General features: G+C 33.6%; 1 long non-coding RNA gene across 1 annotated transcript; it reads left to right on the top strand.

Moving 5' to 3' along the window:
• Nucleotides 1-10,517: 10,517 nt before the first annotated feature.
• On the top strand, nt 10,518-12,815 carry LOC126661168 (uncharacterized). The gene is made up of 4 exons (XR_007635525.2): nt 10,518-10,643; nt 10,721-10,797; nt 12,069-12,143; nt 12,591-12,815. It is a non-coding gene; the product is annotated as an uncharacterized LOC126661168 (long non-coding RNA).
• The last annotated feature ends 1,532 nt before the right edge of the window (nt 12,816-14,347 follow it).

Raw genomic sequence — 14,347 nt, 5'->3', positions numbered from 1 at the left:
ACGCGTAAAACATAACACCCTTATCTTTTATGGACGGAGAAAGTAGCACTATAAAATACATCTCAAATAAAGAGTCTACTTGATTTTTATGATTCGGGATAAAATAAATTATATATTAGCTGTTTTGATTAATTAAGGGTAATATTATTTATTTTGAAGTTAATTTATGGCAATTTTTTAGGCCAATTAAAAAAAATCATTCTTTTTTTTTGAACTTGTTCATATCGTTTAATTTTATACTTAATTGATTCAAAAATAAAATTCTTGTTTTAACGATTAAAATTAGTAATAGTAAAGTTAATTGGTCCTTAATTCAGGTTGAGAGAATAGGTTGACCTTTGTTTATTATTTATTTACACATTTGAATAATAATATTACAAGATTGCCATCATTTTAATGGCGTGCCATTATATTATAGGCTTAGTTTACGGATGACATGGTAGACTTAGTCTACTTAAGAATTTCTCTTGTTAAAAACACCATTAGATTTCATGTGGGGACCAAAATTAAGGTGACCAATGACGTTTTATTTCATTAATCGGCCAATATGAAAAGTTATTTGTTTTAAAATTTTAAATATTGTTTTTTGTTAGTATTTATTTTTGTAAAAAAAAAAATTCTCTCCTATTAAATAAACAAAACTTACAAAAAGATTTAAAACTTTTTCCATAGTGTAAAAATACGACGTGGAAAATCGCTTTTTAATCATCGATTATTTTTAATTAATGTTTTATTTTATTTTGACACAAACCTTAATTGTTTATTTTATTATTTTCTCTAATCATGAATCATTTTTTATTGATTGCACTCTGCCAATATATAAGTAAATTTTTTCATATAAAAAAAGAGGGGAAGCGTCATTATTTCAAATTAGATTTTTTCATTTAAGTAAAGGAGCTATTAATTACCCATGGCTTCTGAATTTTGGGAGTACGATCATAAAATCCACTAATGTTTAAAAAGGATCACAAAACTCCCTGATCTTTATGTCGGCGCTCACCACGGCTCTTATAGACGAAAATATATCCAAATTAATATTTGATAAAAAAAAACTCTAACCTACCCAAACTATTTATTCAAACCCAACCGACCCGACCCACCCGACGGAGCCGGTCGTCTTCTGCTTGAGAAGACGGCCCGACTCGTCTTCTGTCTGGGAAGACGACGTCGTCTTCCCAGGCAGAAGACGACGCCGGGTCGTCTTTTCGTCTTCTCAAACGAATTAAGAAAACCAGTTGGTCTTTTCAGCTCGTCTGAGAAGACGATTTGTTCGAACAGATCTCTGTTCTTGAACAGATCTATTGTTCTTTTTTGGATGACCAGAAAATTTTCCGGTCATATTTAACTCAGAGAAAATGACTGAAAAAATTTCCGGCAGTGGTTGGGTCAATTGTTAGGTTAATTGAATGGTTTAGATTATATTGGGTTGGTTTGTTTTTTTTTATCTTTTTATAAATTAAATTAGGGGTATTTTGGGTGTTTGAAATGTTTAAGGTATTTTGCTGATGTAATATCCCGTAAAAATCTTTAAAATTTCCGATGAGTTTCCGATTACATTAAAGGATTTTTTTTAGTTTCGTGGGTGGTTTGTGGTTTGGTTCGGTTTAGGTTCGATTCCAAAAAAAATAAATAAATACTCCTTTGGGCTCGTGGTTCAACCAAGTGGTTGAACCACTGCCGTGTGACTCAGGTCTCAAACGAGACATGAGAAATCACGTTAGGTCTCGTTCGAGACCTCACTGAAATTGGCTGGTCTCGTTCGAGACCAGCAGCTGCCCCTCACCCGTTGTGTTCTGTTGCTGAACACGACTCCTTTCCAGCATTTAAAATACGTGATACTTCACGTTTCTTTCATTCATCATCTCATAAAACCCTAGCAGCCATCTTGCTCTTCAAAATCCCTGAAATTATGGAGCAATCATCGTCATAAACCTTGCTGAAATCCATCGGTGAGTTTCATTCTTCTTTGTTCTTCAATTCTGTTTTAGCTTATAAACGACATCTCCGTAAATTGCTTCGTGCTCTTTCGTTATTAGATCGAAATCAGAACCGTTTGATCCCGGAGATTCTAGACTCGATTCTCTTCGATTCCCCGTCTTGATTTCGCAAAACGGTACATAATCGACCTCGTTTCAATCGTCGTACTGTTTCCGTATTAAAAGTTATTATAAACTATTTCAAGTTGATTTAGTTACTGCCGAAGCCTTTCTTTGTCTTGAGCCATGATTTGGTAACCTAGGTGATAATTAGCATCCTTGGGTTGTTGGGTTAATTGTTTTGTTTGAGTTGCATTTGTTCCGTGGTGTTAAATCGTCGTACGGTTCATCGTCGCTTCTGATGTGCTCTTTGCCGTTTCCTCGTTCTTAATTGTTACTGCTTATAGGTTTTATTAAGATGATTAGGGTTGATGTTTGTTCATGATTTGTGATGTCAAGTTAGTATAAGATATCATTATGGCTTTAAGTTTGGAAAGATGATTACTACAATTCATGGTTGTGGGAGGGAATTTGAGTTTTAAATGAAGAAGATGGCTTATTAGCCACTTGATTATTAAATTGTTTTGTTTAAATCAATTAAAACCTTTAAGTTAAACTTTATCTTTTGTTTCGATAATAACTAGGATTTCGATTTGATTGAAATTTAAGATTTGAACGATAACAAATTATAACTCAAGTTGATATAATTACTCGGGTAATTATATTTTATTTTCGAATAACTAAGTGTGAACGTTTTTAAATTTAATTGGTTGAGTTATTGGGTATTAACTTATATTTTGTTTTGGATAGTTAACAAAGATATTTATATTTAATTTCGAATATCAATTTGGCATGAAATTGGCTAAATTACAATTTAGCCTTTGGACGTTTTTAAAACTTATTTAAGTAAGTTCTTGATTAGTAACTTTATATTTTGTTTTTATTATAAATAAAAGTAATTAATTTGATTTCGAATATCAAATTGGCTAAAATACAGTTTATTCCCTAGTTGGCTAAAATACAGTTTAGTCCCTAAACTTTTATAAACTTAATATGGTTAAGTTTTGGTTGTAACTTGGGTTACTTGAAATTGAAGTTATTGAGTTCTGCTTTTAAAATGGATTATTATTTTATCGAATTATTTTATAAATATAAACTCGGGTTTATATTTGATAAACGTTTTGAGTCGGGTTAGACTTGGGTCACCCGACAAGTGAGATTAGCTTGGTAGTTATCAGTAGCTCGGCTAACCCACTATTTAGAAATTAATTATTATTTAAAGATTATTAAATAATATTTGTAAATCGGATTTCAAACGAGAACTCAATAGACTTGTATTAATTGGGCGTTACTACCTATTGGGTATATGTTTGTGTTGAATTAGATTGTTTTATTCCAACGTGTTAAATGTGCTAGTCCTGTGTGGTGTCTAGTACTCTCTAGAGTTAGGGTCTGTTTTTAATAATTATTTTATTTGTCTAGACCCGTCTACTGTTCGTGCTTCAGAGGCGAACCAAGATTAGTTGCTTGCCAGTTATCACGTGGATTAGCAGGCAGTGAGTTTGTACTTACTATTTACCTCTTTATTAAGTAAATTGTTATTTTAAATATTAAATATATATATATATATATATTGTACGTATATTTCGAACTGTTTTATATTATGGCTCTTAGTTGGAACATGCTACCCTAGGGCATCATTAGGACCGCGTGCGCACCGATAATGATCTGGGTAAGGTATTTATGGAAAGGTGGTAACTCGGTGTGAGCATAGCTTTCGGGACCAAATAGAGTAACTCGGTGTAGCACAGCTCTCGGAACTCTGGATATGGTAAAGTGTGGTCAGTGGTAACTCGGTGTAGCTCAACTCTCGGGACCAGGCCTATTGGATTATGTTATTTTTTTAGAATTGTGGATTAGGGTTCCAACTATTATTCGTAATATCGTTATTAAATGTTTTAAACGGTTTTAAAGGTTTTCCACCTGATAAATATAAATAGTTGTATAAACTCATCTCAGTATATCTGACCCTGTTGTTTTCGCAATTTTTCCCAGGGTTATGATCTGAGAGAGTCTGGTGATCTCCGTATTTACTTTTCCTCGGAGGTTCCATTTATTTTGGTAGAACTATCAAACAGTTTTATTCTTATACCGCAGTAGTTGACTAGACGTTTTTATTTTATTACAGTTGTTTGTCGGATTGGTCCGACTGGATATATTGCTTTGTCATGTTACATTATTTACATTGGTTTATGCTATGTCTATTTTACACTCAGAATTGGATAAGCATGTTATATTAACTGTTGAATATTAGAACTGCTAGAGTTAGGTTGAAGTCTCGGTTGCCCCTGAGCATTAGTTTTCTGCAGGTTTAATTGAATTGTATGATATAAAAAAGGCTATCTACGGGTGTTGGTACTACATTATCCATATCCTAGCGCCGATCACGATTCATGAAAATGGGTCGTGACAGCTGACGTGGCGCCGTCATTTTTTTAAGACTGTCAGTTGACTAAAAAAGACGACATTAGAGGTATTTTGGTCATATTTGAGATTTAAGGGATTTTATGAGCGCCGCCACAAAAATTGGGAAGTTTTGTGATCGTTTTTAAATATCAGAGGATTTTGTGATCGTACCTCCAAAAGAAATCAGGAGCCATGGGTGATTAATAACCAAATAAAGGTGACATGCGATAATAATTAATAATAATGATAACAATAAAATGCTATGCATATACCGGTAAAGAAGAATGGCTACCCGGTGGCTTTTCTTAGTAATGATGTCACATGATATTGATCATCATCAAGTCAAAATGCAATTTATGCTGTCCATTTTTTCTTTAAACATAATGCTTCTAAGGAAACTATTTTTTTAAGTAAAAGTTGATATTGAAATAATTCCCAGGCATCAATATAATAAAAAAATTATCACATTAGTGCTCAGTTTTAAATTCAAAATACTACATTTTTCTATCGAAGAGGTCAAAAGTTATTGAAAAGAGAACTTACACAAAACAATTTATATATCCAATTGAATACATAACTTAATTATAACTCTCTTATTCATTATCACTTTTATTTAATATATAAATGGATAAAATATATCAAAAATAAAATAGAATTTTTTAACTATTAATGTTGCATTATGCTGTTAAATGAACTTTTAAAGTTTCATTTTGTATCAAATTAGACATATAAAGTTTATTTTGTGTCAAATTAGACTTTTATTAAAAGCTTAATATGCAAATTTGAACCTTTTTCAAAAAACAAAAATAAGATACCCCATAAAATTATCCTAAAAATAAAAAAAGTTTACAAAAGTGCTAATTAGGTCGGTTTACTATATTAATATCTGAAATTTAAAAAGTTTATAAATGCTAGCTCATTCTAGACCACCCTAAATCAACCCAAACTGACCACCGATAACTTTCGGCCACCATCACCTCCTCCGGTCTTCCGCCCTCTGGCCATCGGCGACTACTCCCTCTCTACTAATCACCGCCCCTACCGCCGGCAAATATCGTCGGCCACTACCTCCAGCCTCCGGCTATGAGGACCTCCCATCCGGCAACCACCCCCTTCCTCGCGGACCACCTCCCTGTCGACAATCAACGCCGGTGACCGTTGCTCCCCTCCGTCGGCCTATAGCCTAAAAATTAAATCCTAAAAATTGAACCCTAAATCATAAATACTAAATTCAAAGATCTAAACTCTTAATCCAAAAGTCCAAACTCCTAACCCCTAACCTAAAAGGAGAGAAAAAAAGATGTTAACTGACAAACAAAAGTGAAAAAGCTAACATTTTTAAAAATTTAAAAATGTTTACTATTTTTGTGTAATTTAAAAAAAAATACAAACATTTGTAATGCTTCTTGTAAAATAAGAAATATTTTGGAGTAATCTACATAAATCCCCTAAAAGTGTCATAGTGATATACTTTTACCTCATCATTTTGATTTCGGCAAAAATCTTTTAAAAAATTCAAAAATCCCCCATAACCCAATATAAAAGAAAATGAGACAATATTATTTTTAGTATGTGTCAATATCTCATTGTTCTATATTTGGGTAAATAAAATATTAACACATGGCAAATGTGGGTTTGGTTAGACCAACCAACCGCTACCGGCCACCGGCCAAATTCTGATCCGACCGGCCGGTCAACGTCCGGTCAACAGCGGTCAACTATAATTGTTAGATTTTAAAAGAATTTAATAAAACACAATTATGTTCTAAGTGGGATTTGAACCCATGATCTCTCACTCTTTGTCCATATGTCTAACCACCAAGACAAGACATGCTTGTTGTCTTTATTTATTATTTAATATATATATATATATATATATATTCTTTAATAATGTATAAGAAAGCATGTAAACTAAATATAAACCTATTAAAATGATCAATTATATAAATATGTTTATATTTAGCTAGCTGAACATTTCTTTGCCCTATTAAGAAACCATTATCCTTGTCAACATTGAGTCGACATTGAGTTGATATTAAATCAATTTTTCAAATTATAATAATTTACTAAAAATTTACTTTGGATTGACATGTAGTTTACATTAAGTTGACAATAAATTTTGAGTTGACATTGAGTGGATATTAAGTTTACATTGAGTTTATGTTAAGTTACATTTTAAAATTAAAATAATTTACTAAAAAATTACGTCGGATTGACATTAAGTTTACATTGAGTTGATGTTAAGTTTGTCACGGCCCGAATTCCACCCTAATCCAAGTCACGACCGGCGCTAGGGAATGGGAATGGTTGTTCCGATACCCGTAGCAAGCCTAGAACCTCTAGAAATTTTTCACAATATTATTAGTGGATCGTACCTCGCGTACGATCCGTTTTCAGAAAACACCGTTAAAACCTTTCTCGTTTAACGCAAATATACATATAAGGGAAATATGGTTTCAGAAGTACTGGTTGGATAACCTTGTTATCTTGTAATACCCCAAAATATTTTAAGGTAATTACGTCGTGCCACGTGTCGTGATTTCCGATAAATTAAATTAAGGAGAATTTAACTTAATTATATCGAAAATTCAGGATAAAAATTTAATGAGTCAATTAACGGGATTTAAGGAATTAATTTTGAAAATTTGGATGTGGAGACATTTTAGGGCTAAATTGTAAATTTTGAAAAGTTTAGGGGCTAAAGTGCAAATTAGCCAATTAAGCCCCGAAAATAGAAATTTGAGGATTTTCGATGGAAATCTATATTTTGAGTTAGTATTATTTATTCGGAGATAAATAATACGTATATGAATTAATAGAAAGATTAATTGAATAGGTTTTGGATTAAATTGAAACTTTTGAAAAGTTTCAAGGACCAAAGCATACTTTAGCCAGGATATATATAAAACTGAAATGAAAGAAAGAAGGAACCAGAGCCTTCTTCTCCTTCTTCGTTTCATTTCTTCAAACGGCAATAACGTACGGTTCGTCGCGCGGTTTTCGTTTCTCGCCCGTTTTCAACGTTCTATAACTCAAAACGATCGTATTTCGACGGGTAATCACGGTAAGCTTGACGTTTTACCGTTTCGTTGATTATATTTTGAGTTATATCGATTCAAAGTTTTAGGCCACGAAACGATTATATCGTTTTAATCGATATTAGGATTGAATTTTAGCGTTTTGAAGCTAGATTAAGCGTTTTTAACGTGTTTGGAGCGTTTTAACGCTAAAAGCAGGTCGGATACCCCGGAAAACGGATCCGGGGGATCGTGCACGGCAGTGCACGATCGTGCACGAACGTGCACCAAGGTGCACGAACATGCACCTATACATGGTGCACGACCGTGCACCAAGGTGCACGATCGTGCACCCCCTTGTATGAACGTGCACCTCCCCGATCTTCGTACCCGATTGAATTAGTTGGACACCCGTTTGTCATACGCACATACCGAGAATTGTAAATCAAATAGTAAATGATCGATTAGCGTTATAGTTAACCTAATGGGGTTAAATGCGAATTGAATTAGAAATATTATACGATCCGTAAACGAGGTTGATACCGTTTATCGGAGTATACGTGAGAAGCACGACGATTAATGAAAGTAAAACGTGTCGAGTCTCGAGTCTAGAGTCAATCTTAGAATAGGATTCTAATTCAAGTTAAATGTTTTAAAATTGTTTTAGATCCGGCAAGGCAAGAAGCAGCTTGACCAGTAGTTCGGGAAGCTTGACGTTCTAAAGCCCCGACGTATTTTTTGGATAAGCGTTTTCTGTGAGTTTATACGATTTGCTTTTAAAGTATTTATTCAAGCAATTATTTTATATTGCTTTCTGTTTGAATTGCATGATTTATATATTAAATCTTTATATGAATTGCACATATGCTTGATTTGAAACCAGTATTGATCTGATGGAACGTGCTACCTATTGAGCGGCAATAGGACTGTGTGATCACCAGTTTTGATTTGATACAGCTGTGAATACGATTAAGTACACGAATTCTGAAGGCAGATGTATGATTGTGATACGAGAGTGAACTCGGCTACAGTGTAACCTGAGCCCCGTATCTAGTGGGTTAGACCCACCACTAGGATTAAGAGAATTGTCGCGACTGATGTGGTAGAGTGTGAATACTCCCGGGTCGGACTATTGGATAAGTTTTCCTCTGAGTATATACGTTTAACATGTTTGAGGATTAGGGTTTCAATCGGATCCTGTACTTGGCTGCATTTGATTAATTACGATTTTATGTTTTATTTGAATACTTATTAGTAAATGTATGAACTCACTCAGTATATCCCAATATACTGACCCCTCACAGATTTCCTTTCAGAATAAAGACGCTTTGAAACAACGGAATTCTATCCTACTTCCAGAAGTCTGTATTTTTTAGTATGTAAAGAAACTGTACTTTACTCTTAGAGCTGCAGTAAATGAGTATTTTACCAGTCAGCTTATATGTATAGTTTTCTGTAAATATTACTTAACGTTTTAAAGTTTTAAACGTTTTACGCTTGCTGCGTTATATATATTGTGACTGCCAGAGGATATGTGTGTCTGGCATGTGTGCTTCTGCATGACACGTGTTTATTTATGTCATGCATGACGTTTATGTTTCGAGAAAAAATTATATTACGTTTTTAGGCTTGCTACGGATTTCGGAGCAACCACTCCCATTCTCTAGCGCCGGTCTCGGCCCTGAGATTGGGTCGTGACATATCTCAACCCTCACTTCCTTCTGAAAACCTGGCGTGGTGATTACTGGAAACCAGGGACTTATTTTTCGCTTGCCTTCACACACATGCAGCCCTGTTCCCAACCACACGCCACTGTTAATATGTTTAATAAAATAAGCAGACACCTTGCGTCTCGCAACGGTGGTATTAAACATATTAAAATACACAGCGAACCGGTTACACATAGCCGGCGTATATAAAACATACTGTTTTTGACCCTCTCAAAAACACACGAGGCCGACTAAGTAACTAGATACATATGCCACTAAGCAGTCACCCAAAAGGTATACACACGTGCACTAGATCCTATCAGAGTATCTAAAGACAGAGGACTAGTGGCACGGCTGCTGGCATATCACACTTATACTATTGCAGCATACTAAGAGTACAAAATCCTATGCACAACCAAAAGAAGAGCTTTCCTGAAGAAGGGATGTGGAAGCTCGACTGACCTCAAAGCTCGTTTCCTGAAAATGAGGAAACAACGAGTTCATAAATATAAATATTTTTGAGTGAGTAGACAGTTTACTGAAAAATACCAAAATCGCATAATATATATAAAACAGTTATATATATAAAAATTATCAATTTATCGATCCATATGAAACCCTAGTCCACAATTGTCATAACGGACACACTCTCATCGCGAGCTTATAGACAACTAACTAAGGGCCGTGACCTGAGTCACTGCCGTCCAATTCTGTATCTCTGGTACCTGGACCGTAATCATGAGACTGCCATCGCGGTTTGACCCGCGACCGTAACTGTATTATTGTCGTCTCAAGATTTACCCGTGAAGTCAGGGCTTTTACTTTCCCAATGACTTACACGACAGACATACCTCTATACCTCGACAGAAGTACATCTAGAAATCGGTGTTGGTGATCACGCAACCCTATTGCCGCCCAATAGGTAGCTCGTTCCAATGGACCTCTCTTGGCTAAGTTATTGTCATATCCCGTATTTTTAAATTATTTTTTTTAAAAGTTTTAATTATAATTTTTGCATTCCGTCAAATTTTAGGCAGTTTATTATTATTATTATTATTATTATATTATTATATATTTTTATTAAATTTTATTTTAGTCGTTGGTTGAATCGTTCGTATTTCGTTTCGGGCTTGATTAATATTATTAAATTTAAAAAAAAAAGGAAGAAAAAGAATATATTTCATGCATGCAAAATAAATACCCATGCATGCCTTATTCTTTCAACGTTATATAGCCCATTCATTTTGAAAGAATGAAAAGCCCATTCACTTACAATTTGAAAAGCCATTTTCTTATGCATGAATATTGCAGCAACATTAAAACTTCTATTTTCCTATATATATATTCTGTTCACATTTCTTTTGCTTCTAACCTAAATTTTTCATCCCTTTAATACAAACCCTAGCCGTCTATCACTCCAAATGTATCTGAAATCATAATCTTTATCATTCCTTTCCCTTTCGATTCAAAATTCGGTAAGTATTACGTTACTTTGTTTATGTGATTTCGATATCGTCAAATACAGTTTTTGATTTCTATCTCATTGTTTTAGCTTTAATCTGAATTTTCTTCAACGATTCATATCGACTCAGCGATATCTTCGATCCTTACGTATTGGAATCAATAATGGTACGTTCAATCTCTTTGTTTTCGCGCCGGTGTTATTGCGATATTGATGCCGTTCTTTTTCTTTGATTTATTGCTGCCGCCTTGTTCGTTTTCTGTAACCATATTTTGAATAGAGTAGATATCGAATTGCTTGACTAGTTTATAATAGAATCCATAAGATTTAAGGTTGATTTCGTTCGTTGTATCACCTCGGTTCTTGATGCTACGGTTTCATGGTTTAATGCTACTGGAGATTCAGTTGTTCATTTTAATTCCTTGGCCTTGATGGTTACACATTGATGAGTTGATTCAGTGCCAAGCTTTGAAATTGTGTTATTTCATTAGAAGTGAAATTGATCTTATCATAGCATGGGTTTTCTTGGCTTACTGTAATTCGGCCATGTAATTATTTTGTTCTTATGGAAGAAGGTGGTGCATTCTTTGGCGGGCTAAGCTTACTTTTGAAATATGAGATTTGATTTGGTCATCTTGGTAGATAAAGGGTCATTGTGGTCACTAAATTTAATTGTCTTAATCAATTTAATCTTTGTTTTAATTGTTTAATCAATTGGATCCCTCAAGTTATTTCTTACATTTCGCACTTGATCTAAGGCTAATTAGTTCTTATTTATATATGGGAAATTTGAAATCGATAATTATTTTATAAATTAATATAATTACTTGGATAATTATATTTAATTTTGAGTATCTATTTGGCATGTCATTTGGCATGTCATTTGGCTAATTTATGATTTAGCCCCTAAAGTTTCTAAAAACTATTTAAGTTAAGTTTTATCTATTGGTTTTGTTTCGAGGATAACTTTTGAATTTTATTTGAATTATAATTTAGCAAATTGACAACGAGCAATTAATTTGATTTCGAATATTAAATTGACTAAATTACAGTGTAGCCCCTAAACTTTTATAAACTTAAAATGGTTAAGTTTTGGTTGTAACTTGGGTTACTTGAATTTGAAGATATTAAATTCTATTTTAATATAGATAATTATTTTATCAAATATTTTAATTTATGAACTCGAGTTTATAAATTTAATAAAGTTTTAGTTTGGGTTAGACTGTGGTCGCCCAACAAGTGGGAAGAAACTTGGTAGTTTTAAATAACTCGGCTGACTCACTGATATGGATTTTAACTTGGGTTATTTTTGGAATACATTTAATATAAGTGTTATTAAATGTGACTTGGTTTTGTGTTGTGCTAGTCCTATATGTGGTGTCTAGTACTCCTTAGAGTTAGGCTCTGATTTTAATGATGATTTTAATATTTTATTTAGACCCGTCGACTGTTCGTACTTCAGAGGCGAACCAGAGTTAGATTGCTTGTCAAGTTTCACGAGGAATAGCAAGCAGTGAGTTTATATCTCTATTTACCTCTTTATTAAGAAATTATTATATTTTGTATATATATATATGTATAAGCAGCTTTCGAACTGTTTTTCGGCATTGTGGATTTGATTTGGAACGTGCTACTCGATGGGCATCATCGGGACTGCGTGCGCACCGGTAATGATTATGGTATTGAGGTAGGTTTGAGATACGTCTCACCTTAGTGAGGGCACTGGTGGAAGATACGTCTCCTGGGCTCACTATTTATTAAGTGATAGTCGGGGATCGGTTATTGAGATACGTCTCACCGACACGACAATGGATTTAGAATTGTGGTTTAGGGTTTCATTGATAATCCATAATGAAAACGTTTTATTAAACGTTTTAAAGGTTTTTAACTTAATAAATGTAAATGGTTATATAAATTCTACTTAGTAAATCTGACCCCGTTGTTTTCCCAAATTTTCCAGGTTTATGATTTGAGCGTTTGGTCGATCTCCATTTCTTCATTCCCGGAGGTTTTTATTTTAATTTCAGAATAAAAGAGTCGAACTATTTTAAACTCTTAGACCGCAGTAGTAGTATCAGATATTCATGTCTTAGTCTCTTATTTATATTTTTAGACTATTGTTTGTTGGATTGGTCCAACTATTACTTTATCGCTTTTGGCATGATTACAGTGTTTATGGTATTTAGATTATATTGCCATACTGTTAGAGTTTATTCTAAGATAAGCGTACTTTAAATATATATATTGCTTTATGTACTGCTAGACTAGGCTGAAGTCTCGGTTGCCCCCGAGCATGTGGTTTTATGCAGGTACATTGTTTTAAATGTTATAAATTGGTTATCCGCAAGGCTAGCTACGGGTTTTGGTACAACCATACCCATACCCTAGCGCCGGTCGCGATTCATGAAAATGGGTCGTGACAAACTTGGTATCAGAGCTTTGGTTTCAAACCAAGGCCTTTTGCATGTTATGTGTTTATTGTTTTGGCATGATAAGTGGTCATTGTGTCTTAGGAACTACTGCGAAATTAGGATTCGTGTCTTGTCTTTTGAAACGTCATCTTTTGTTTTCAAACTTTCTGCCTACACCTATAGGATGGTGTCGAGTCAATCGTGTCCTATTTGATCTTATGCTAAGATTTTATATGATAACTGTTATTTCACTTAAGTGATCCTTTAATTTGCTTTTGATTTCTCGGAAAAATTTTATGATTGGTAATTTGCCTAAATTCATACTTGGCAATGATGTTGTTTGTTTTACCAAGTTGATGTGGCATTTCATTGGGTAATAAACTTTAATTTTATGCCTTTAACGGTTTTATAACGCTGGGTTATTTGGTGAATAGTTGTAGCTTTGGCCGAGAACAAAAAAAAAATCGTTAGGTTTTGGCTTTGTTTATGGTGTAAATGATTTTGATTGTAAAATCGTTTACCACGTTTTGTGACTTTACGTTGCTGACCTCTTATTGGTTTAGAAATTCTTTAGTAAAAATTATTTTGGTCTAACTGGTGTTTTGGACATAAGAGTCAGATGAGTAGTCTGAGCATGATAACTTAAAAGGTGATTTTCATTACGTTGCCACTAAAATAATTTTTCTCGTATTTCAAATTTACTTTGACTGGTGATTCCAAAAGAGCTATTTTTTTTTTAAATAAAATTATTTTGTAAGGTGATACCATATTAAAGATTTAAAATACTTTTGAAATTTTGGCGTTTGGTGGTTTGTCAACCCTTTGGTGTTGTTGGTCTTAATTGCTTGGTTGCTATTTTTTTTCGAAGTATGGTTTTGAATAGGTTAATTAAATTTTTCAGATGTCTCACTTGGGTGATGACTTGATGTTGTTACTTTGGTATTGTCGAGTTCCCTAGTTGAAAAAAATCGAGGTTTTGTTTTAAATTGCGTTTTTCTGGATTTAAAAATGCGTTATATACGTTTTACAAATGGTTATTGCAAGCTTGACTTGGGTCACCCAAATTGGAAGTTGAGCTTGGAAGTAGCAATTACTCAGGTAACTCAATGGTTTATAATTTGAGGCGTTTATGAAATTTAACCATTATTTTTATAAAAGAGATTTCTGGAAAATGATTTTTAAACTGTGGGACTCGACACGAACTCGAAATTTATTTGTTAGTTTATATTTCAAATGAATTTTGAAGCGTACTCTTAAAAGATGATATAATTATAAGTTGATTTTGATACGAAAATTCAAGCTTGTT

Source organism: Mercurialis annua, linkage group LG8 (genome assembly GCF_937616625.2).
Source record: "Mercurialis annua linkage group LG8, ddMerAnnu1.2, whole genome shotgun sequence".
In the NCBI taxonomy this organism is placed as follows: Eukaryota; Viridiplantae; Streptophyta; class Magnoliopsida; order Malpighiales; family Euphorbiaceae; genus Mercurialis; species Mercurialis annua.
This window is presented reverse-complemented; position numbering and strand designations above follow the sequence as displayed.